Consider the following 22,731-nt stretch of genomic DNA (forward strand, 5'->3'; position numbering starts at 1 on the left):
TCTTGGGAGGTGTGTTTTTTTTAAATAATGGCATCTTGTTAAGTCTGCAGATGTAGTATTTGGTGCTTTGGTTGGCAGAATAAAGACTTCCATACCTTAAAAATAAAAATAACATATTAAAATCTCAATGGCTGGTGAGATATTTTCAAATCTTAATATGCACTTTTATGGCTTTGAATGTGATTGTTCCATCTTTGCCTTTAATGCTTTCCTTTTTGCCCTAGTTCTTACAAAACTATTGTTTCACATTTCCTGTAACAAGCATTTCAAGAAACATGATATAGTTGACTATACAACTTCCTGTTGGAATTTTATATGAACTGCTTGACCTTGATAATGTGAATCTGTTCATACTGATAAAGTGAATTATTATCTTGAAAATTGTCTGTCTGATGTGATTTGTTAGCATTATAAAATTACTGCATTGTTTCAATTTCAATATCTTTTAACTCAGCTTTTAAAAAAGTTATTCTGACTGTAAATAAACTTGGAATTGTACAATGACTGCCGTTTTCACATAATCAGAAAAATTTTTTTTAGACTTTCAGAATAACTTGTTGCTTGGCTGAAATTGTCCATTCTTAGTTTCTGCTCACAACTGAAATAATGTTTTTTTGGAAATATCAAAAAAGCTGTCATGGTGTGTTGTGTGGTGTTTTGTTTTTTTTGTGTGTGTAAAAGTGAAGTAAATTGGTGATGTACCATTTTAAAGAACTTATAAGATACTTTTTGACACATTAATAACTGTAAAAATAGATGAATGTTAGCTCTTTAAAACAAGCTGGTTAAGTAGACCTAGCTTTACTAATTGCTTGACTAGCTCTATTCCAGTATTCCAATCGTTCCTAATTTTTTAACCAGTGGCTGTCTAAAGTAAAATGAATGAGTCATTAAAGAGCACAGGAGATAAGACAGGATTACATCTGATTTACTAGATTTTTCACTGGGGAGCTCTGGGGACCCTCAAATTTGTGCATGGGAGCACTGCATGTTTAACTATCCCCACTGGTAAATATTCACGTGAGGCATCCATCAGCATCTTTTTTGGCCCAGAGACTGGCTTTTTAAGCATTGCTAAGCCCAAGGTTGGTAGTAAGGATTAAGTTCTTTGGCAGCAAGTTTCTGAACTATGTGAGAAAGGTAAAAAACTTGATTGAGATAAATAGTTTCACTAAGAAATGTTATAAATGATTGTAGAGTCCCAAATCATATCTGTACGCTACTGAGTTTTGCATCACTGATACCATCTTTTGCATTCCTAAAATGTGAATATGATGAAAGAGGAGAAGAAGGAACAGTGTACTTACTTTCACAAGAAATGGCCATCTTGCAAAGGTTTGTGGATTGAAAGCCTTTTCTGTCAGCTCTGGCTGGGGGAATTCTGAGCATGTCTCGCATATCAGATACTCCATCAAAAAGAAGTACAAATGAGTAAAACATCTTGAAGAACTTCTTTCTTTTTCATTAGCATTACCTGGCCACTCTCTGCATTCTCATGCAGAGTATTTAGTAACATGTATTTAACAAGTAAAAGATTTATCAAGCTATAAGATACTAAAGCAAAGGAGCAATGACTGAACCAGGTAGAAGCATGTAATGCACTTGGCATTCTTCAAAATAAAGTAACTTTTTAGCTTCCTGATTGTAAATTTTTTTGAGGTAACATTAATGCAGCCATGCTGTAACTGTTATACATAAATTTTTTTTTTCTTATAAGATAGGTAATATTACCATGTGCTGATGGAGTTAATGAGTAAAATGGGTTTCAAATAATGAATATACTGACTACAGACAGACAACTCCAGGATAATGATACAGTGGGATTTAAACACACTTTAAGTAAAGCAAATGGTTGTGTGTTGTCAAGAATAGGTGTCTTTTCAGAATTCAATTTTTTTTTTTTCCCCAGAACTAGAGTCTGACTGCAAGTTAAATATAAGTTAGTATAGCTATAAGAAAGCATAACTATGTAAAGGTGTATATTTTTTTTTAATCACCCCTATTTACCCCTATCCATTATTTTTTAAGTATATGCTTCTGTCTTACTCAGGTTGAGTCGGTTGTTTTTTTATCCAGTAGGTAAACTCTTGAGGAAGACTTTCTTACGTCCTTGCATTTCCATTAATTGACTTGTATTTGGTGTGTGTGCAAGGTTTTGGTAGCAGGGTGGGGAGGCTGCAGGTGTGGCCTCTGTGGGAAGGGGTCAAGGACTGCCTCCTGCCAGACACAGCCATTTCCAGATGCCTCTGCAATGGACCCACCACGACAGAGCTGAGCCCATCAGCCAAGTTGGTGCCTCAGTGCAAACATATTTAAAAAGAGGCAGAAAATGTCAGGCAGACAAAGGAGGGGGGAGCAAAAAGAGTGAGAAACAGCAGAGAAGGAGGAGGAAGTGCTCCAGGCATCAGAGCAGATTTTCCCCTGCAGCCTGTGGAGAACCCATGCTGGAGCAGATGGATGTTCTGGAAGGAATGCAGCTAATGCAGAATCCATGCTGGAGCAGATTTTCCTTGACAGGAGTTGTGGCCTGTGGAGAGCCCATGCTGGAGTAGAGGAAAAGGGTGAGAAGGAAGGAGTGGAGGAGAGAAACCAATGTGTACTGATTGTAACTCCCATCCCCTTGTGCCACTTTGGGTTGGGTAGAGAAGTCTGCACTGGAGTGAAGCTGAGCCTGGGAAAAGTGGGAAGGAAAGGTGTTGTTTTAATATTTGTCTTTTTGTTTCTCACTCCTTGAATCTATTTTAATTGGCAATAAAGTAAATTTCCCCCAAGCTGAATCTGCTTTGCCCTTAATGGTAATTGCTAAGTAATCTCCCTGTCTTTGTCTTGACCTACAAGCTTTTTCATTCTATTTTCTCCTCCTGTCCCTTTAAACCAAAGTAAAGGTTCTGCATATGCAAACTAGTAGTTTTCTTGGTTTCATTTAAAATTATTTATATAGGGAATGCTGAACAACAAAATTGAGGTTATGGAAAGCATGGTGCTCTTCACTTTAATTCTGTGCTTTCTGTTTCCTGCTCAATATTTTTTTTTCATGGTGGGACTTGTCCTGCGTTCCCTGTACATGGTTGCTGACAAATAGTCTGAAGTTCAGGGTTTTGTTGGTAAGAGAAGCTAAAAATGATCAAAATATTCTCATTCTTAGGATGTAGCTGTATGATATGTGTCCTTTGTCAGTCATTCCTGACCCTACACAGCAGTTGGTGACTTCGTGTCTTGCCAGACCTCTTAGCAGCTTCACTGAGCCATGGACTTGGAGCTTGCAAGCTGTCAGCAGGACTTGCATTTCTTCCTCAGCCTCCCAGGCAAGGTGAGGCTGTGATGGGGACTGGGGACTTGCAAAGCCCTCACAGGATTGGAATTAGGTTATCTCAGATCATCCCTGCTCGGCAGGGTCTTCTTGGAGAGACTGCTTCGGCGCAAAGGCTTCCTCTGTCCCCACCAGACTTGAAGGAGCTGGGAGTCCTGGAAGCTCTGGGTCTGTCACTGGGACTGTTTATGTCAAACTGATTGTAAGCATTTATGTATATACTTGTCTTTAATATGTTGGATCGGTGTTTTGTTGAAGTATTTGTTTATGTTCTTGTGGAGGAAGTAAAGGTCTTGTGGATAACTTGTAAACCAGTTTCAGTGATCTGTTTTGCTTAAGTTTAGGATTAAAATCTATGTTAGGGTTCCTGTTTCTTCGTTAAAATAGGGATGAAAATGCTTTCAAATATAAGTGAATTTACTAAGAATTTACCTCAGTAATCCATATGCAGACATTCCAGATTTTTAGATTCAAGACAGTGTAAATATAATATATTTCATGGTTGGACTGGTTCAATGTTTTAATACTTCCAAAATATACAGTGACACTTTCTGTAAGGAAACAAAAAATCATTCAAGTAAAAGCACTGGTATGACTGTCTGATTTGTATTTCTACCACTGATTATAATTCTATTCATAGGTATCTGTGAATCGCTAAAAAAGCTGTAAGCAAAATTTGCAGGTTTTTTCATGTTTTGCTTGTCATACAGCATAGAATAAAAAGTTTCTAAACTCTCACGAAGTCTATAGCTGATAACAAATGTAATTGTGTGCTTAAATAGTCCTAAATTTGTCTGATATGTGTTCCCACCCATTCTAGACTGCAAAATGCTCTGATGCTAGTTCAAGTATTCTGTTTCCTAATAAATGATTCAATAGGACAGCCTGTATTATAATGATATTAGTTTAATGAAAGGGTAAAAATATGAGAATGATGATTAAAATCTGTCAAACTTAATTAATTGTAGTAATATCTTTTTATAGCAGAGTTGCTCTGAACAAAATTAATTCTTGCCTACTGTAGTGAATAACTTGCATATAGCAGTTTTCTGTGCTCTTTATAAAAACCCCTATTGTAATATAAACAGATCTTACCAGGTGGAATAAAAATTTGGTAAATGCATAGTACTAAAGTAAAACATGCTGATTTTTAAAATTTAGGAAAATGTCTGATATAACTGAATTTTATTGTAAACGATATTTCTGACTTAATTTACAACATTGTGTTTATCACTGATTGAAATAATTACATTTTTCTCCTGAGAAGGCTGAGATCCTATTAAGTGTCTAATATAACAATGTGTTTTACATACTTGTACAGGCTTTGCTGTCCGTAAAACTAGTAAACTTCTCAAAATGGAAAATGAAGGAAAATGTGTCTATTATTTTTTTACTTGCACCTTCTAAGTTAACTTTCTGTCTTGGAGACCGGACATAATTTCATATCCCGTGATTGGGTAGGTTTTGTTAGCAATGAAGATACTGATCTTTCTTCATTGCCATATTTGCAGTGTGGGACAGAACATTGTAAGAGTCCCATATCATCATAAATAGTTGATGTTGCTTATTAATATTCACTACAAATACTAGTAATTGGTTTTCCTCCAAATTAAAGAAGAGACAAATGATTATACAATAAGTGTTAACAATTTCTGGAATACTTTCTCATAGATTTATGTATTTAGTTGGAAACCTCATTAGTCTTAAAGTTTGTAGGTCGAGTGGAAAAGTTGCATGTGCATTATTAACCCGAGTCTCTATAACATAAGAGTTAAAATGTTTCAGATCCCACCTATGTGAAGTATTTTTAGTAACAGGCACATTAGGACTATATGTGAAGTGTTCTCAGTTGAACTATCATTATTCAGGTCTCTTCAAAACATATTTCCTCTTGAGCTGCTGGAAATGGCTTTGAATGCCAGTTGCAAGCTCTGACATTTGTAACAGAGGGGAGCGGCCAGGCTGACAGGAATGCATATACGAATCTCATATTTTTCTTTTGCTGCTATTCAAATTCAGAACTGTTATGATCCAGTCAAGCTAAGGGCGAGACAAATTAGCGCAGCTCTGTGCATAAACACTGCATTAAATATTATCTTTTCTGAGATTTAAAAAAATTGTTGGCATGTACTGTTGTAATTTGTATACAATTTATAGAATACTTGTGACTTAGTTTTGCTCTGAATTTTTAAAAATTTTTATTCCAGGTACATAATTTGAAGGACAGCGTCTTTCATTTTACTATTGCAGATCAACTCCAAAGTTGGTTTTCTATTTTCTTTAGCCATGTGATCTCTTTGTACTAGGCTTGCTTGATCTAAAGCTGTTTGATTTTTAATAAATTCCTGTGTTTGATTGTGCAGAACAGATCTTTTTTCTGAAACACAGAATACGTGGTAACTCAGGTTAATGTAAATTTATGTTGCAACTGTATGAAGAAATTTTGCAGATGCAAAATCTCTGCAGTTGTGTAAGGTGGAAGGAATGTACTATGAATTAGACAATCAATCACCATTTACAGGTCACAAAAAACCACTAGCATGTTGTATTCTAATAACAATCTTTCCTGTAATTGAATATACAATACTATAGTAATTTAAGAAAATGCTGAGTTGGTACAAAATCCATACCAAAAATAGTTTAAACAACCAGCGTTTACTTAAAATTGTATTTAAATACAATTTATCATACTTTTTGTGTGAGAGGAAACACTTGTGTTTATGCTCTCACTTCTGTAGACTCAGAAAATAGTGATGATAACAGCAATGGTTTAGAAACCTCTGCATGTGCCAATACCTTGTCAACATGCAAGACAGATGTGGGTTGTTAAATGTGAAATAGTTTTGGATTAATTTATTCTACCTGTGCCACACAATTTTTTTTCTATAAATTACCTCTCAAAATACAATTTGGTATTGCAGGAATTTGTATTATCATGTAGCATGGAGGTGGCTAGAAAAATCGTCCTTTTATTTGATGTTCCAGTATAGAGATATATTATTCATTTATTTTGTTGTGTTTATATTCTAACAAAACAAGCAGTGCTCTTCTGCAGGTTTATCGTTTCACAAGTTCTGGTCTTGTTTTCTCCAAAGCAAAACAGATTCACGCAAGCTATATGTAGTCTTTAATACAAATCTTGCATGAGCAAAAATTTCCAAGTTATTGTCTTGGTTCATGTAGAATCGTGTAGTAGACTTCTGTCTGCACTACGAAGCATGATACCTCGTTTGAGTGCTCTGAACTATGGAGAAAATGTGGCAAAGCCTTAGAACTTTCCATTAAACCTTAGTTTTGCTGTAAAGTGTTCAAACAAGGGAGTCAAAACCCCCACAAACTGGAAAATTTTAATAAATAAAACTTAATAGTAGTTTTGTGGTTATATTTGTAAATAATGAAATGCACAAGTGGTTTACTTGATAACATACTTAAAACTTTTAGTGTGTTGGGAAGGTAGTTATTGCCTGGGGCAAAGGTACTAAGCTCCTTTAGAGAATAACATAATCACGAAATATGCTTTTAGAAGATCTTGGAGAGATCTCAAGACTCCATATGCCCCCACATCCTGCCATTGACTGGTTAGTAGTTCATTTATATTTACCTTAAAATGAAATGTGTGGATGGGTTCACTTTTAACTTCACATGAAGTTTATACATACATTAAGCAATTGTTGTTTTACTTATATATGTAGACATTTATGACATTAGTTATATTTTTGTCAGGGTTTTCTGGGACCTGAGCAATATGAAATGAAAAGTCAGTTTCAGAACAGGGAAAACAGTTCAAAGTAAGCCATACGTGTTTTTCTTTCTTCACTCTTAAGTATTATAATAACTTGAATTCTAATAACCTGAATAATACAACAGTAAGATAACTGTCAAGAAATAATAATTGTAGTGTTCTGTGACTGCTTCATTGTTTCTGTGTGGTTTTGCATTGTTTAGTGTAACTGTTGATGTTTATGTGATCTATATGAATACAACTTGGACATAAAAGTATTTGTGGACCAAATGTGTGGGTTCATGTATACGCTTTGAAACTCTCATGTAAATGAGAAATTTCAATCTCATGTTATTCCACATGCAATGCATGGAGGAGGTTTCACAGGCATTTCAGTGGTTATAAATTTTGTTCAGGTAATGCATAATACTTAAGTGTGTGCTCTGAAAGGATGATGGCAGAAATAAGTGAAATTGCTTTTGAGTATGTAAACCAATGCAACGTGTACGGTGTGTGCACTTATAGTGGGTATTGTTGCATATTCAAAGGAGATATTCACTGAACTGTAGGTCAGATGCTGGATTTCATCATGTCTGAGGTGTTTACTCCCTTTCTGAAGCATGAAAGATGTTTAAAAGTATCTTTAATTTATATATATATGTGTGTGTGTGTGACCAAACTAAATAATGGCTTTCAGTTGCTAGTGATCCAAGGTGACATTTTCACCACTCCATGACTAAATGTGAAAACTGATTTCTAAAATTATCAGGAAATACTCAGCAAATATGAAGCTGGCAATATGCATATGCTGGAGTACAGGTTAGAACAAACCTTTCCTTCCCATCTGTCTTTCCTTGTTATTTTATTAAAGGCCTATTTTTCCTCCCATCTGTATTTATCTTCAGCAGCATGAGATATTTGCCCAAGTTTTTGAGACAAAGCCTAATTTTGTCTCTCTCAATTAGATTATCTTTTTGGTTTTTTTATTCTTACTCAGTAATAATGTATTCTGAAATTATAGCTGGATAAGCATAAGTCTGGCTTTTCTTAAACACTTTCAGGAAGTTTCTCTTCAGAAAATTACTGGTTTGGGTTATCAGGCCATCAAGGCAGTTTCTTCTTTTCTCACAATTTATATTCAACTAAAATTTTCTGTATGATTTTTACTTTGTTGATTCTAATTTTTAAATTCCCAAATAATCTATGTCATAATCTGTGACATAGATTATGTTATATAGAACCAGGCTTTGAATAGTTTATAGCTAAATTTTAGCAATTCTAAAGGCCCCCCCTGCTGCTTTATACTTTGGAAGCTTTTATTTCTTTAAAATAAAACACAAGGGGAAAAAAAAGCAAGGTTGAATATTCAAATGAATCAGTCTAGACCCAAGTCTGCATACCTAAATTGTTTTACCTGTTTTTTTCTGTGGTGGTGAGCACAAGTCAATGTAGGTAAATTTGATGTTTGTATTGGTGACTGAAAAATGATTTCGTGGAGGAATATTAGTTCTTGTCATGTGTTTTGAGTAGGACTTTAAAAGTCATATGAGTTAGGAATACATTGACTTTCAGTGAGACTTTTTTTTGCTTAGTTTACATCTAACTATATTAAATTCAGTTAGCTAGGGACTCTGCTCCATGCCAACGATAAATCTCAGGCACCGAGGCCAACTGGCATTGCACAACTTATGTCCTGTGCTGGTTTTGGCTGGGATAGAGTTAATTTTCTTCATAGTAGCTAGTATGGGGCTATGTTTTGGATTTGTGCTGGAAACAGTGTTGATAACACAGGGATGTTTTCGTTACTGCTGAGCAGGGCTTACACAGAGCCAAGGCCTTTTCTGCTTCTCACCCCACCCCGCCGGCGAGGAGGCTGGGGGGGCACAAGAAGTTGGGAGGGGACACAGCTGGGACAGCTGACCCCAACTGACCAAAGGGATATCCCAGACCATACGACTCTGTGCTCAGTAGATAAAGCTGGGGCAAGATGGGGGGGGGGGGGATGTTCAGAGTGATGGTCTTCCCAAGTAACCTTTCCGTGTGATGGAGCCCTGCTTTCCTGGAGATGGCTGAACACCTGCTTGCCGATGGGAAGAGGTGAATGAATTCCTTGTTTTGCTTTGCTTGTGTGCGCAGCTTTTGCTTTACCTATTAAACTGCCTTTATCTCAGCCCACGAGTTTTCTCACTTCTACTCTTCTGATTCTTTCATCCACCCCATTGTGAGAGGGGTGAGTGAGCAGCTGCATGGAACTTTGTTGCTGGCTGGGGTTAAACCATGACAGTCCACAAAGCTGACATTTTTTCCCCTAAAATATATTTACAGTAAATTTACAGTCCTTCATACCTTCATTGTTTTGCTATGTGTACTAGTTGGCTTGTGGTATTTAAGTATCTGAGTATAAAAATACTTTCATTTTGGCAATGTTGTTTGTATTCAATATACACCATGTAAAGAGACAGCAGTGATCTAAATTGCAAATGGACGGCATAATTTTTCAAATGCAGGCATGTCTTTGAAAATGTCTATGGCTATACCACTAATGCATGGGTTGACTGAATAAACGTTTTGCATATTTTCAGCTATTCATATGGCTATGTATTTGTGCACATATGTGCAAAGTATTTTGCACAATCAAGTGGTGTTAATGCTTGCTGTTAATACATGGTTGAAAATCACTCGTATGTGACCAGAAAGATTTAAGCTGGTAGCTGCCACTGTGTCTGAATTTATTAAAAGAGAAAGAAAGAATACTGTAAACATACTGTACTGATATAAGCACTTTCTGTTTATGTAGTTTCTGAATGTGCTGTAGGCTCTCATTGGCATATTTTTTCTCCTTGTGCTTCGCTAGAGATTTCCACCTGAGAAATCAATCGCACCAGCTCCTGGCACATGTAATGAACCACACACAGCTCTCGGGTCCTACAAAACAGGAGCAATGAAAAAGATTCTATTTGGTCAAACTGCTGTTTGATTTACTGAAGACTGCAAGCTAGAAAAAACACTAGGTTTGCAGTTAATCCAAGTACTGCTGGTATTCAGGCTACACAACCTAATATTGGTAAGACTGATATTCTAGGACATTAGTATTTAATCTTGTAATTGAAAATACAGTAAATAAAAAGTTAATTTGAAATGAAAATAAGAATTAGAAAAAATGTACATATTGGATTTTGGCCAAAGGAATGCAGATATAGTTTCTAATTCACCATTAATTTGGGTTTCTAGGAAATATGAACAGTTATTTATCTATGCAAATTGATTTATAATAGCATGTTTGGTTTGCCTCATTTATAGGATTGGTACCTAATGAAGAAGCAATATGAATAGTATCTGTGGATGCTGGATTTCTTCTTTTTCCCCTTCTGAGGCTATTAAATAAGGCTATGTCTCTAAAATACAAGCTCTATAGCTAACTATCAACAAAATACCAAAGATGCAATCTAAATACGGAAAGCGTGATTTTGCATAAGTGAATACATGAATAGTGAATTATGCTTTCACTCTGCTGGCAAGATTGTATCTCACACCAGTTTAGTAGTGGTATGTGGATGGAAGGGCAGATGGTAGAATGCATCCCTAAAAGACACATTCCCATAGCATGCTCTTTTGTGGTTGGTGCATGATGATGTAAAGTTAATAGTACTTGGTGGCATACCAGTTCTTTTTGGTCATCTGTTGTGACCAGTCACTGTGTTGAACAGACTTGGTGCCCTCTGTAGCTTTTTTGCATTTGCTGCTCTGTTTTGTCCTCAAATGCTCATGTGTCATGAATCATTTGCAACTCTGGTTTCCTTGAAGCTCACTTTTTGCTCTGCTTGACAATTATAGTGGTTGTGTTTTATCCACTGACTTGCAGGCCAGTTGCCTGTGCAACATCTATGTAAATTCTATTTACATCTATGTAAATTATGTGTGTCTTACCACTATTTTATCTGCCATTTACAACCTGCACTGAAATACCTTCTGAATGACACCACAATGTCATCCTCAGATCTCACCACACACCTGGTTGCAGACCCTGATCAGTCAGAATGAGAGGTATTGCCCTTGGCACCTTTTCCGTTTTCCATGCTGAACTGCATGAACAAGCTCGAGCCATTAAATTAAGAGACTGGACAGAAGATATTCCCCCCCCCCCCCCCCCCCCCATACCCCACCATACTTTGGGGTGAGTGTTCTGAGACTTTTTGGGTGTGTGTGTGCTGATAGTAATTACAGAGACTCAAGATACTATGTTACCATGTATTCAAGTTTTTGACATAAAAGCCATTGTCTGATTCTTCTGTATAATGTTAAGGACATTACTCAGAAGGTGATACTCATTCTTTCTATATTTACCAGTGTTGCTGAGGATACAGTCTTAACTCCTCTCTCCTTTACTGTTGACAGATGTTAATTTTGACATAGCTTTTCAGCTCACATGTCAATTCCTTACTAGCAAGCCTTTAAAGTACACCCAGAAGCCTTCTGCTTGTCCTCTTCTATTGAACGTAGCTGTGCATCTCATTAGATGCTCCAATTCTAAACACTGTCATCAGAGATTACTCAGTACAATTTGCTTCCCTGCTATCAGTCCAAATCTTTTGTTAGCTTCCTCTTGTATAAGCCTACTTCAGTACAAAGTAAAATCTCCATTGTTATGTGAGTCTGTACAGTAGTTTCCCCTCTATCAAAAAAAAGAAAAAAGGGGATAGGGGAGATTTCCAGAAGAATTACCTTTTCAGACCATAAAGAAAAAGAGGAGGGCAACCCATATTGGGCTTGGACCAATGATGTTTAGTGTAAGTCTGAAATCAGTTACAGCAAAAAAGCCTTTTTACCTCTAGACAGATTTCACACCATGAAATACCTGATTCAGCACTTAAATGGTCATTGTAGCCCAATGGTGAAATCCCCATAGCATTGCAAATGAAAGTTAAAAAAAACATAAAAAATAAAAAATTTGGCATGTGTAAGGACAGTAGTATTTGGATCTTCAGCTCCTTGATGTTTACATGTTTTGGAAAAGCAAGATTTTTGAATTCCTGACCCTGCTGATTATCAGGTAGCTTTAAAAAAAAAAGTCTTTAAAAAGAAAGTAAAGAAGATGAAAAATGCCTGAAAATTTTGGAAGTAGTTTTATTTTTTTCCCAATGAGTAATATGTTTTGAAGAATTATCTGTATTTAGTGAGCAAGAAAACTATCTAATGAAAAGAGAGCTAGGTACTGAGTATGCCCAGATAAATATATCTACACTTTTGTTCCTGAATTTACATTTTTGCTCTTTTGTGGAAATGATGAGTTTAAAGGCAAAATGAATCACTTTTGACACTTTTTGCCATATAAAGCAGAACATATTTTACTCACAATGGTATTAAATCTGGGTTGTTCTATGCAGTTAAAAGGACAAGCTATGAAGTTACGTAAATGTTGGAGGAGAAATGGTAAAAAAAAAAAAAAAGAGACTGGTGGTGTATTAGACATTCTACTAGTTGTTTTTGGAATAAAAAGTTCTGAGGCCCTTCAGCTTTCCTACTTATATTTTTGTTGAATAGTCTTCCTGTTCTTTGTCACAACTTCCCTACCTCTACTTCAAAATAATAATCCCTTTAAAATATGTTATTCAGTACTTACATAATGTGTGATACAGTCTTATATTGCAACCTGGGTCTGTCTAAATCATCATCTACTGAAGGGAAGCATTTAAGAACATGATTAATTCTAAGCATTGTAAAGTTCCATTGTGAGTTCCATGTTTATGTTGAATCACAGCTGAAAGCATTTTATCATCTGATTATATTCAGAGATGAATAGCCTATTGTTTTTTAGATATATAAACTTAAATTGTTAGTCCTTCTGCCCTAAATTCTAAGAGTATCATGCTCATTCATCATTGCTGCTGTTTGAATACTTAAATCTAATTGATTCAAGTATAGAATTCAAAGACATAGTTTAACATGCTAAAATGTGAGAAATGTGATTAGAAAGTGGATGAGTTAGGAAGGTAAGATAAAGATCACAGTAACTGGGATAATTAACAATTTTTAAAAACCTAGAGCATGATATATATTTACAATAACCCCATGTATCCTCTTTAGTAGTAAGAAGAGCCTAAAAACTAGCACAAATTTTTACATCAATATTCAACATAAAGATCTATTTCCTACAAAGTTTAAGCTGCTATAAAAGAATAAATCTGGAGGTTGGAGTGTGTTTGGTCCCTTTCCGCTTGCCACACTTAAACAGTAAATGCTCTATTGTTTAGGGGTTAAATTTGTGCTACACTGCTGATGTCTGAGGGGATTCTCATTCTCTGCTCATTAAAAATATGACCATTGCTCCCTTTCGTACCTAGTTTTCCCATCCACAGAAACGGGGATGATGGTTCGTGCCCGGTCCCATCAGGATGAGGAATCAGCCTGCAGGTAAGGAATGTGCTTTGACCCCAAAGTGTAGAAACACATGTATCCCTAATGTAGACATTTCTTGAATGAGTTGTTCTTTGTATTAATAATTTAGCTCTCTGTGGTACTGCAGTGTAACTTTTTACTAGCTTTTGTATCCTTGTATGTGTAACAAAATATCCCTTGTTGGAATATTGACCTCTAGATCTAGCAGCTGGGATCCTATTACTTCAGCTACTCTGTTAGGCTGTATTTTTTGTTCTGGTGCCCGAGTTAGAAAAAGAGCCATAATAAAGTTTACTTCCCTTTACAGCACAGTTCCATGATTAGCATTTAAGTCCTCTTTAGGCCTATATTAAATTCCTTTACCTCCTGTTTTATCTGTTACAGATTCCCTGTAATAAATCATGCATTTAGATTTTAACATAAAATAATCTTTCTGCAGTTTTGAAGTATGGCTACAAATAGCCTGATACACGATTCAATGTGTTACTCATAAAGTAATTTTAGGGAAGAGAGAAGAAAATAAGCAAAGTTTACCAGTCTTGCAGAACACAGAATTGGCTAGCATTACCACCTGTGCTTTTCTTTGAAGAGTTCTTGGTCAAGAGCAGATTATTTTTCAGCCAGAAGATGCATCTAGGGGCTCCCTTCAATTTTATAGAAATACACTTCAACACATCTACTCAAAGAGAAACTTCACTAGGTGATAATCACACCTCTGTTTGTAGAAAATAATTAATTGTGGTCTTTTCAACTACACTGACAATGATAAAATGTAATAGCACATTGTCTGGTGTAACAGTTGGTACTTTTATGCCATACTTTTGGTTTTACAGAATGCTTGGTACTGCTTTCTGCTTACAGTATCTGTAAATGTTCTATTATTCATTCAAGTATGTTTTTACACAATAAAATAAATTTTTAAATGTACTCCTCCATTTTCTGTACATTTTGCTTTATAAAATTTTGTAGAAGGAAAAAATACATTTCATGACTTTTATTTAGATAAAGATATAAAATTTTGCTAAGAAATAAAAAGAATTAAATTGCAATGATTAATTACTCCTTTCTTCAATTGTCAGGTGGTTAAGGTGTTCCACCATTCATTCTCTCTCAGATTCTCTGTTAGCAAATATATTGTGACCATCTGAGAATCCTCCTAAAAGGCAAAAGGATGCATTTTGCCAAATAGATTAGCTGCTGAGATAGATTTTTCTCAACATTGCAAAAATGGAAACAAGTAAGTTGCTTCCAGATTTTAATCAGCCAAACTAAACCACTCACTTATATTATCATGACAATTAATTGTAGATATATTTAGAGATGACACTTGTTTAATAAAGGGTAGAACAGTACACTGAAGGTAATTAGTGTTTGCAGGCCTATATTATAAAACCTGTTGCTAGCAAAGATTGATAATTCCTGTCTTCATTTTGAAAAATTTTTACTTAGCCTTTCAGGACAACAGAGCATACACATTTAACTAAGGTGCATATGCATAGGTATCAGATTCTACTGACTAATTGAAGTAGACTGCTAAGAAGTTCTGAGCCTTAATGTAAAAATCTCTTTAAGCCAAAAATATGCCTAAAGAATTAAAAAGAATAAAAAGTTTGCAGTTAACATTTTAAATTTTCAGTATTGGGAGATATTATTTAACATTATAAAAATATTTTAAAAATTATAAGGATTTTTCACAAGAGGTAATCTCAGTGTTACTGGTAAAAGAATATAAATAAGGGAAGATAGATGCTTCTAAATCAACTCCACTCTTCCCTCCAGCAGTTGTATACCTGTGGCTGGTTCAGCACCCACAGGAGTACTTCCTCTTTTCTCTGCTAACATCATGGATTCTAGCTTTTTGGAAAGAGCTTCTGAGTTCTAGCCAATCGCTTAGACTTGTCTCTCCTGATCTCAGGGCTTCTTTTTGTCCTGTTGTGGGGTTTTTTTGGTGGGTATTTTTTTTCTTAGGAGCAACTTTTTATGTCGTATACTAATTCTTGTGACAAATTCTGTATATGTGGCACTGGATATTGGAAGTCCTGCAGTATTACTGTTGTCACGTAGATCTAAAGGCAGACAGTTAAGGAGGATTAACACCTTCATTCATGAAATCATCCCAGTTCAGTTAAGCTCATATTCACTTAGCACTGAAATTTAAGAATGTACATATAATTCGGTGCCTGCCTGCTTCTTTTCCTCAATACCGGTGATACGCTGGCATCTCAGCGTAGGCATTTTCAGCAATTTTCCTTTTGGAATTTGAGCCTCGCATATAACAGCACAAATAGAGTTTAAGTCACTGAGACTTATGCGTGTTCTTATGTGTTTCCTTGAATTAGATTTCAGGAAACTGGAATCAAACACATTTCTGATGTTAGACTTGGTGGAAATGACTGTCTGGGTGTATGTTTTAAAATGCTTATATTGTATCTATCATACTTTGTAGCAATGTACATATTATAACCTGCAAGAAGTGTTTTCTATATTCTTTTACAGAAATTCAAATAGATTATTCTTGTATTGTTAGTATAACATTACATAATTTGAAGAGTGAAGCTACAAATGTTAAAATGAAATTTGGAGTTTTTTTGTCATCAATGTTTTTGACCTTTCCTGATTTTTGTAGTAGGTGTTTACTTTTGCAACTATTGCATAAATGTTCTCTATAAAATGTGCAAGTTGAGAAATATGACTAAGTTGCTGTTTTTGTAATAACCATGGTTGTTCAATTTTCAAGAGTTTTATTATTTAATGTTTTATTAATATAACATGTGCTTTTCATTTTAAAATATAGTGTAAAACTTGCCTGATATGTAGAGAGTATGTGAAACCAGCAGTATGCTCTGAAATTGACTTCAGATCATTAGTTCTAATGTTAACAGGATTCATATGAATTAAGACTATAAAAGACAATTTAAAATGAGTTATTTTTAAAAGACTAACATTTCTCTGTGTTCTAGAAATTTCAGGTCAAAGAAAATACTGAAAAACTACAGAAACCTGTATCTGTCTTGCAACAACAGAAAGAACAACAGCAGTTGCCATGGTAAGAAAGCTTCCCAGATTACTGTCATTCCTGTATTGTTTTTAAAATATTGAATGAAAAAGGGTTGGTGGGGCCAAATTCTTGTGCATCTTAGCTCAGCTGAACTAAACAATTATTCCTGAAGAAAGTGCAACTTTTTTTTCATGTTGCCTAAACAATGATATCTGTGAGAAAAGCATCTTGCAAAATTTATGAAACTGCAAAGTACTTTTAAAAATACTTTCTTTTTCATTTTTTGTAGTGTTTTTTTGTCACTGTTGCACACTGACCAAGGTTTTAGAACGGTGTGATCATAATGTCCTTTTCCTAACAATTACAATTTATTCAGAATGCAGCATTGCACTTGTGTAGTTGCACCTTCTGTTCTGGCATTGCGTTTGTTAATGAAGTGTGTTATTGGCTTCCATTCTACAGTGTTTTCATCTGTCTCTAAACTCTACAGATTGCCTCAGCATCCTCTCAATATGGAATTATCTTCATTTCTAACACTTACAAATTGTTCTTCTGTTCTAGCTGATTAAAATACATTAAGCACCTTTATATTCTGCACTATCAACAGTCCTGGGTAGCACCTATGAAAAGGTAATTGTGGGTAGATTACCAGTTGTGAGGAATCATAAGAAGCCATTCGTATATCTGAAAGGAAAAACAGAGACTGGGATGAGGTGTGAACGTGTAAGTCATGGGAAGCTCTGAAGTTTCTAGGGAAGGCTTTATGGGCAAGAGCCACTGGTTCTGGTCCTGTGGGGCCCAACTGTTACTCTCCTGAAAGGAACGGGAAGCCACGTAGCAGGGCAGAGTAGGCCATCTTGGGGAAATGGAAGTTTTTGAAACTCTCAGCTGCTTATTGTCTGAAACAATGTCTACCTTGGGTAGCTATTGTAAGGTTATTTGTCCAATTATTCTAATAAACAGAAGTACTGAAATTTTGGTCAGAAAATGAAGATCGGTCTGGTAATTTGAATCAAATATCAGCTAGAGTTCAAATGCATGCTGTAGCTGCAGCACTGTTGCTATTTTGTCCTTAAAATATGTCAATACTTAGATCTTATTAATCATGGCAACTGTATTTTTATGCACATTTTTTCCAGGAAGGAAACAGATTTCTACTTTGAGATTTTGATTGTTACTGTGAAAGTGAGAAACAAAATCATTTTGGAATGATGAAGAATACCTTGGCCTCTTCAGGTATGTGGGGTGGGGGAAGTATATTTTGAATAAACCAATAGAAGTGCAATTTTCTCTCAGTTCTAGCTCTCATACCTGTTTGCCAGCCAATAAACTGAAAGATTGGCTTCCTTTTTGACTAATTTTGGATATGACAGCTTCACTATACTCATTTATTAATCAGAAAAATTGTTATTTTACTGCATGAGAAACAATGAATCACTTGTGTCATATTTTATTATTGATTGAATTTTCTAGGGGGGACAAATTCAAGTACTTTTTTGTATCCCAGGTCTTTAACAGACAGCTTACTTGTATTTGTATTTTGAAAGCTGCTTAAAAATGAAATGTCTGGTGTATTGGGTTTGCATGGCAAGGTTTTTGTAGCAGTGGGGCTACAGGGGCAGCTTCTGTGAGAAGCTGCTAGAAGCTGCCCCTATGTCCGACAGAGCCAATGCCAGCTGGCTCCAAGTTGGACCCACCGCTGGCCAAGGCTGAGCCCATCAGTGACGGTGGTAGCGCCTCTGGGAGAACAGATTTAAAAAGGGGAAAAAGTTGCTGTGCAACAAGAAAACTGCAGCTGGAGAGAGGAGTGAGAAGATGTGAGAGGAACAACCCTGCAGACACCCAGGTCAGTGAAGAAGGAGGAGGAGGAGGTGCGCCAGGTACCGGAGCCTGTGCAGATTCCCCTGCAGCCTGTGGGGAAGACCATGGTGAGGCAGGCTGTCCCCCTGCAGCCCATGGAGGTCCACAGTGGAGCAGATACCCACCTGCAGCCCGTGGAGGACCCCACGCTGGAGCAGGTGGATGCCTGAAGGAGGCTGTGACCCTGTGGGAAGCCCGCACTGGAGCAGGCTCTTGGCAGGACCTGCGGATCTGTGGAGAGAGGACCCCACGGAGCAGGTTTTCTGGCAGGACTTGTGACCTGTGGGGGACCCACACTGGAGCAGTGTGCTCCTGAAGGACTGCACCCTGTGGAAGGGACCCATGCTGGAGCAGTTTGTGAACTGTAGCCTTTGGGAAGGGCTCACGTTGGAGAAGTTCATGGGGGACTGTCTCCTGTGGGAGGGACCCCACGCTGGAGCAGGGGACGAGTGAGGAGTCCTGCCCCTGAGGAGGAAGGAGTGGCAGAGACAACATGTGATGAACGGACCCCAACCCCCATTCCCCGTCCCCCTGTGCTGCTGGGGGAAGAAAAGGTAGAGAATTTGGGAGTGAAGTTGAGCCCAGGAAGGAGGGAGGGGTGGGGTGAAGGTGTTTTAAGATTTGCTTTTATTTCTCATTACCCTAGTGTGATTTTTTGATTGGTAATGAATTAATTTAATTTCCTCAAGTCATGTCTGTTTTGCCCATGACGGTAATTGGTGAGTGATCTCCCTGTCCTTATCTCGACCCATGAGCCTTTTGTTATATTTTCTCTCCCCTGTCCAGCTGAAGAGATGGAGTGATAGAATGGCTTTGGTGGACACCTGGCATCCAGCCAAGGTCAAACCCACCACATCTGGCCATATGCAGGGGATAATTTTGTTGGTTTTACTGCCACCTCATAGTATATCAAATCTATATAGTGAAGTTCATTGTTGCCACAATAATATTTTTGAATAAAATCATGTTTAAAAAGAGCCAATAAAGAAATAAACCACTATAATAATAACAACAGTTTAAAATAAGTATACATGTCAGTATTCCTCATTGATAAATTATTCTTTATTACATTATTTTGTGGAGGAATGGATAGATAAAGAATGAGCAATAATATTTCAGATCATTACTTCACCCTGTCATTATTGGTATGCATATAGAAGAAGAAATTAATAAAAGATTATTCTTGTTCTCTTGAAGGGTCAGTGGAGCAAATAATGCCAAATGTACTTAAAATAACATAATGCAAAATTCGTTTGTGATATATCAAAATACTTTCTAAATTTCCTTTTTAATTCATCATGATATCTACTTCAAACATGATCCTCATGTTTTTGTTTAAAAAAAGATAAAGCAATCTCCTACATATTCTTCTATATTATGAAAATATTTAACCCTGTATATGCTGAGAGCCTTTGAGGATGACACATGGAAGTGTTATTTCTTGTTTTCAGCCAAATAATGTAAATTGTAGGGATGAGTCTTATAACAGCTGTGGGCACTAGTGCTGCATGGCCTTCACTCGGCAAATAATATCTGCATTGTAGTAGTTAGGCTTGTCTAAGATTATACACGTGGCCATGTTTGTAGGAAGAAGAAAATTATTTTTGTTAGAACAACAGATGCAGCATACATGTGTCTGTGAGGAGATATAAGAAGGGGAAGAAAAGCTTTTGGGAGCTTGAGCCCTTCTTCAGGTTGTGTTTAAAGAAATATTTTTCCAGGATGGTCACACTAAGAAGGTCTTTTGTACCTGAAAACTTGCCTCATTTCTTCAGTTCAAATGAACTAATCTAGTAAAAGGAGCTCTTCGTATGAATTTTGTGGCCCCAACAGAATCCTAAGCCAACTGAGTGCATAGGCTTTGAAATGAATAGGATTGCTCATGAAGTGAAGCACTTGAAGGTCTCTCTTGGATAGAATCTGCATGTTATTCTTTGCCAATACTCTGCTTCTAAGTTTCATCAGTTGCAAATTTTTTGTGAATCATGTTGCCTTCTGAAACTGAATTGCATCCTTCCTGGATATGTCATGGGCATACTTGCATCCACTAGCTTACAAGGCCAGTTAGATAATTATAGTCTAGCTTATAACTGGAGGTAACCTGTAGAAAGAGAATAGATTTGTGACTGTTTAATGCATTGCACCTGTGTCTGTGGAAACGTGCATGCTTTTTATCTCTGTGTCTATTTTGGAGCTATCTAGAAAGGACAGTTGTCTTCACAATGATTTCAGCAAACTAAAAATTAATCCAGTTATTAAAATCTACCATGGGTAAGAAGAAAGTTTCTGTAAATTATGAACTATAAAATAAGCTGACGTTGGCAGGTTTAATCCACTATGAAGCTGTAATCATGTAAACTGCTGGTAGACTGCTATTAAGCTATTCATAGTATGCAGTACTCCTAATGAGGACTTAATTAAATGTAGTCTTTTGTAGCTACCAATACACCACTATAGCGTACTGCTGATTCTGTCCTTTACCTAACCTTTCAGCTTCCATGCACCTGAGATGTACTGAGATCGATTAATCAAAATTGCTTGAATTAAAAAAAAAAAAAGTTAAAAAAAAAATTCTTTAGGAAGTGTTATAACATTTAAATCCATAAAGTTATTTTTGTTTCAATGATGTGGATACATCTTATTGTTCATATGTCTAAATGTCTGTCAAGTCTACATAACACAAGATGAAGATGTATTAGTAGTCTGCAGATATGTATTTAAATTTTTTTCTGTTTTTATATGTAGCTGATGCTTTAGCAGACATTAATGTTTTGGGGAGGTAGGAAATATGCCTCTCACTTGTCTTTTACAGTGTTCTCCATGATTCCTTTTCTATGAAACCGAAAAAGGAAAAAAAAAAACCCCAAACCCAAATCTTCCCTCTCTATCCTTGATAGTCTAAAACTTAGAGGAAATGGAAAAAAACCCAACAGAATTCAGTAGTGACTTTCCATATATGTTTTAGATAGTAAATGTTAAAAGCATTTACAGGATGTTATACCTAATTTTAAATTATTTTTTAATTTTTTTTAGTTTTAGAAGGCCCTATAAACTGAATGATAAAAACTGCTTTGTATTGTATTGACCCTTAAAATTAAATGTCTTGCATGATGTTATTTGTATGTACCTGTTCTTATTTTGATAACACACAATTCTATATTTTCATCAAAACTGAAAACTTTTATCTTAATGTATTCAAGTGTTGCCTCTCTCACTGCTGGAAGTCTGCCTTCAGGGAATTGTGAAATAAACATCTGAGTTGTCTAACTGAGAGAGGTATGGTAAGAGTGATCACTATGAAACATGTTCATCAGTCCTAATAAAGCTTTTTTAATGCTAAGATATTTTCCAGAGAGAGCCATCTAGAAATCCACATAATTGAAATAGGGATCCCAGCTGCTCTGAAATCTGTCTTGAAGCTTTGTATTCTCTTCTGGAGCAATCCTCTGGTAAGATTTCTTTAGCATATTAAAACTAATTGTCATTTTTTCATTGTTTTTGGTTGACTTTATCTTAGAACTACTTTATTTAGAAAAACTAACAAGATACACTGTCATAACTGAAGTTATGATGTGGCAAAACTGTAATTAGTATTTGAAAATACTGTCAACACTTTTTTTTAAAAATAATGTAGTAGAAAAATAACATTCTAGATACCACTTTATGGAGCTAGCAGCCTGATTTGAATTAAGCAACAGTAGGAACAGAAGTGCTCTAGAGGATACTCTCTGAATAACTAGTGGAGTTAAAGTCCATGAAAATGCAGAAGAACATAGTTTTGCAGAACTCTGATTTTAGAGTGCTTGATTAAATCAAGAAGCATGCTGAACTCTTTTGCAAATAAATAAGGGATAAAATTAAAAAAAAAAGTATCAGAAGAAATTACCAGAAACAAGGCAAAGGCTAATAAAGGGTTTTAAAGGAGAAAGAGAGAAGTCTCTAGTGAGGAAATATTCTAGATATGTAGAATAGGTTACTATAAGTCTCAGCCTTAGAAGTACAGAGGGGAAGAAACAATGATAGGGTGATAGGGATGAAATGAGATTGGAGGAAAAGAAACAAAATAAGTCAGGAAAAAAATTGGACTTGATTTACAGAAAAACAGGAAGGAAGCAAGTGATGAAAACCAAAAAGTTACATGATTTAGATAGCAGTGTTTGGATCATACTTAACCATGAATCTGAAAGAAGGCAAGTGTAGGAATGGTACTAATAACGATAGAGAATACAGGTGGAATGTAAAAGAATGTTGAATTTTTTGTCATTTGGAATTTCAGCTTTGTTTGTTAGTAATGGAGAAATAGAATGCCGAGCACTGTTTTTTAAAATGTTTTTCCTGTGCCAATATAGGAAGATTTTAACCGTTCAGAGTGTGAAATGTGCATGTGCAAAATGGGAGTGAATACAATTCTGGAAACACTAAGGTTTTTCAGTGTTTTTACTACTT

At 36.0% G+C, this 22,731-nt stretch overlaps 1 long non-coding RNA gene across 2 annotated transcripts; it reads left to right on the forward strand.

Annotated features, from left to right (window-relative positions):
- The first annotated feature begins 3,149 nt into the window (after positions 1–3,149).
- LOC138685182 (uncharacterized) lies at positions 3,150–20,775 on the forward strand. Of its 2 annotated transcripts, XR_011324469.1 has the most exons (5): positions 3,150–3,512; positions 7,034–7,098; positions 13,388–13,442; positions 16,388–16,473; positions 16,987–20,775. It is a non-coding gene; the product is annotated as an uncharacterized lncRNA (long non-coding RNA). The 2 variants fall into 2 exon arrangements; XR_011324464.1 differs by lacking the exon at positions 16,987–20,775 and having other exon boundaries at positions 16,388–16,609.
- The last annotated feature ends 1,956 nt before the right edge of the window (positions 20,776–22,731 follow it).

The sequence above is a fragment of the Haliaeetus albicilla genome, chromosome 1, assembly GCF_947461875.1.
Source record: "Haliaeetus albicilla chromosome 1, bHalAlb1.1, whole genome shotgun sequence".
Lineage (NCBI taxonomy): Eukaryota > Metazoa > Chordata > Aves > Accipitriformes > Accipitridae > Haliaeetus > Haliaeetus albicilla.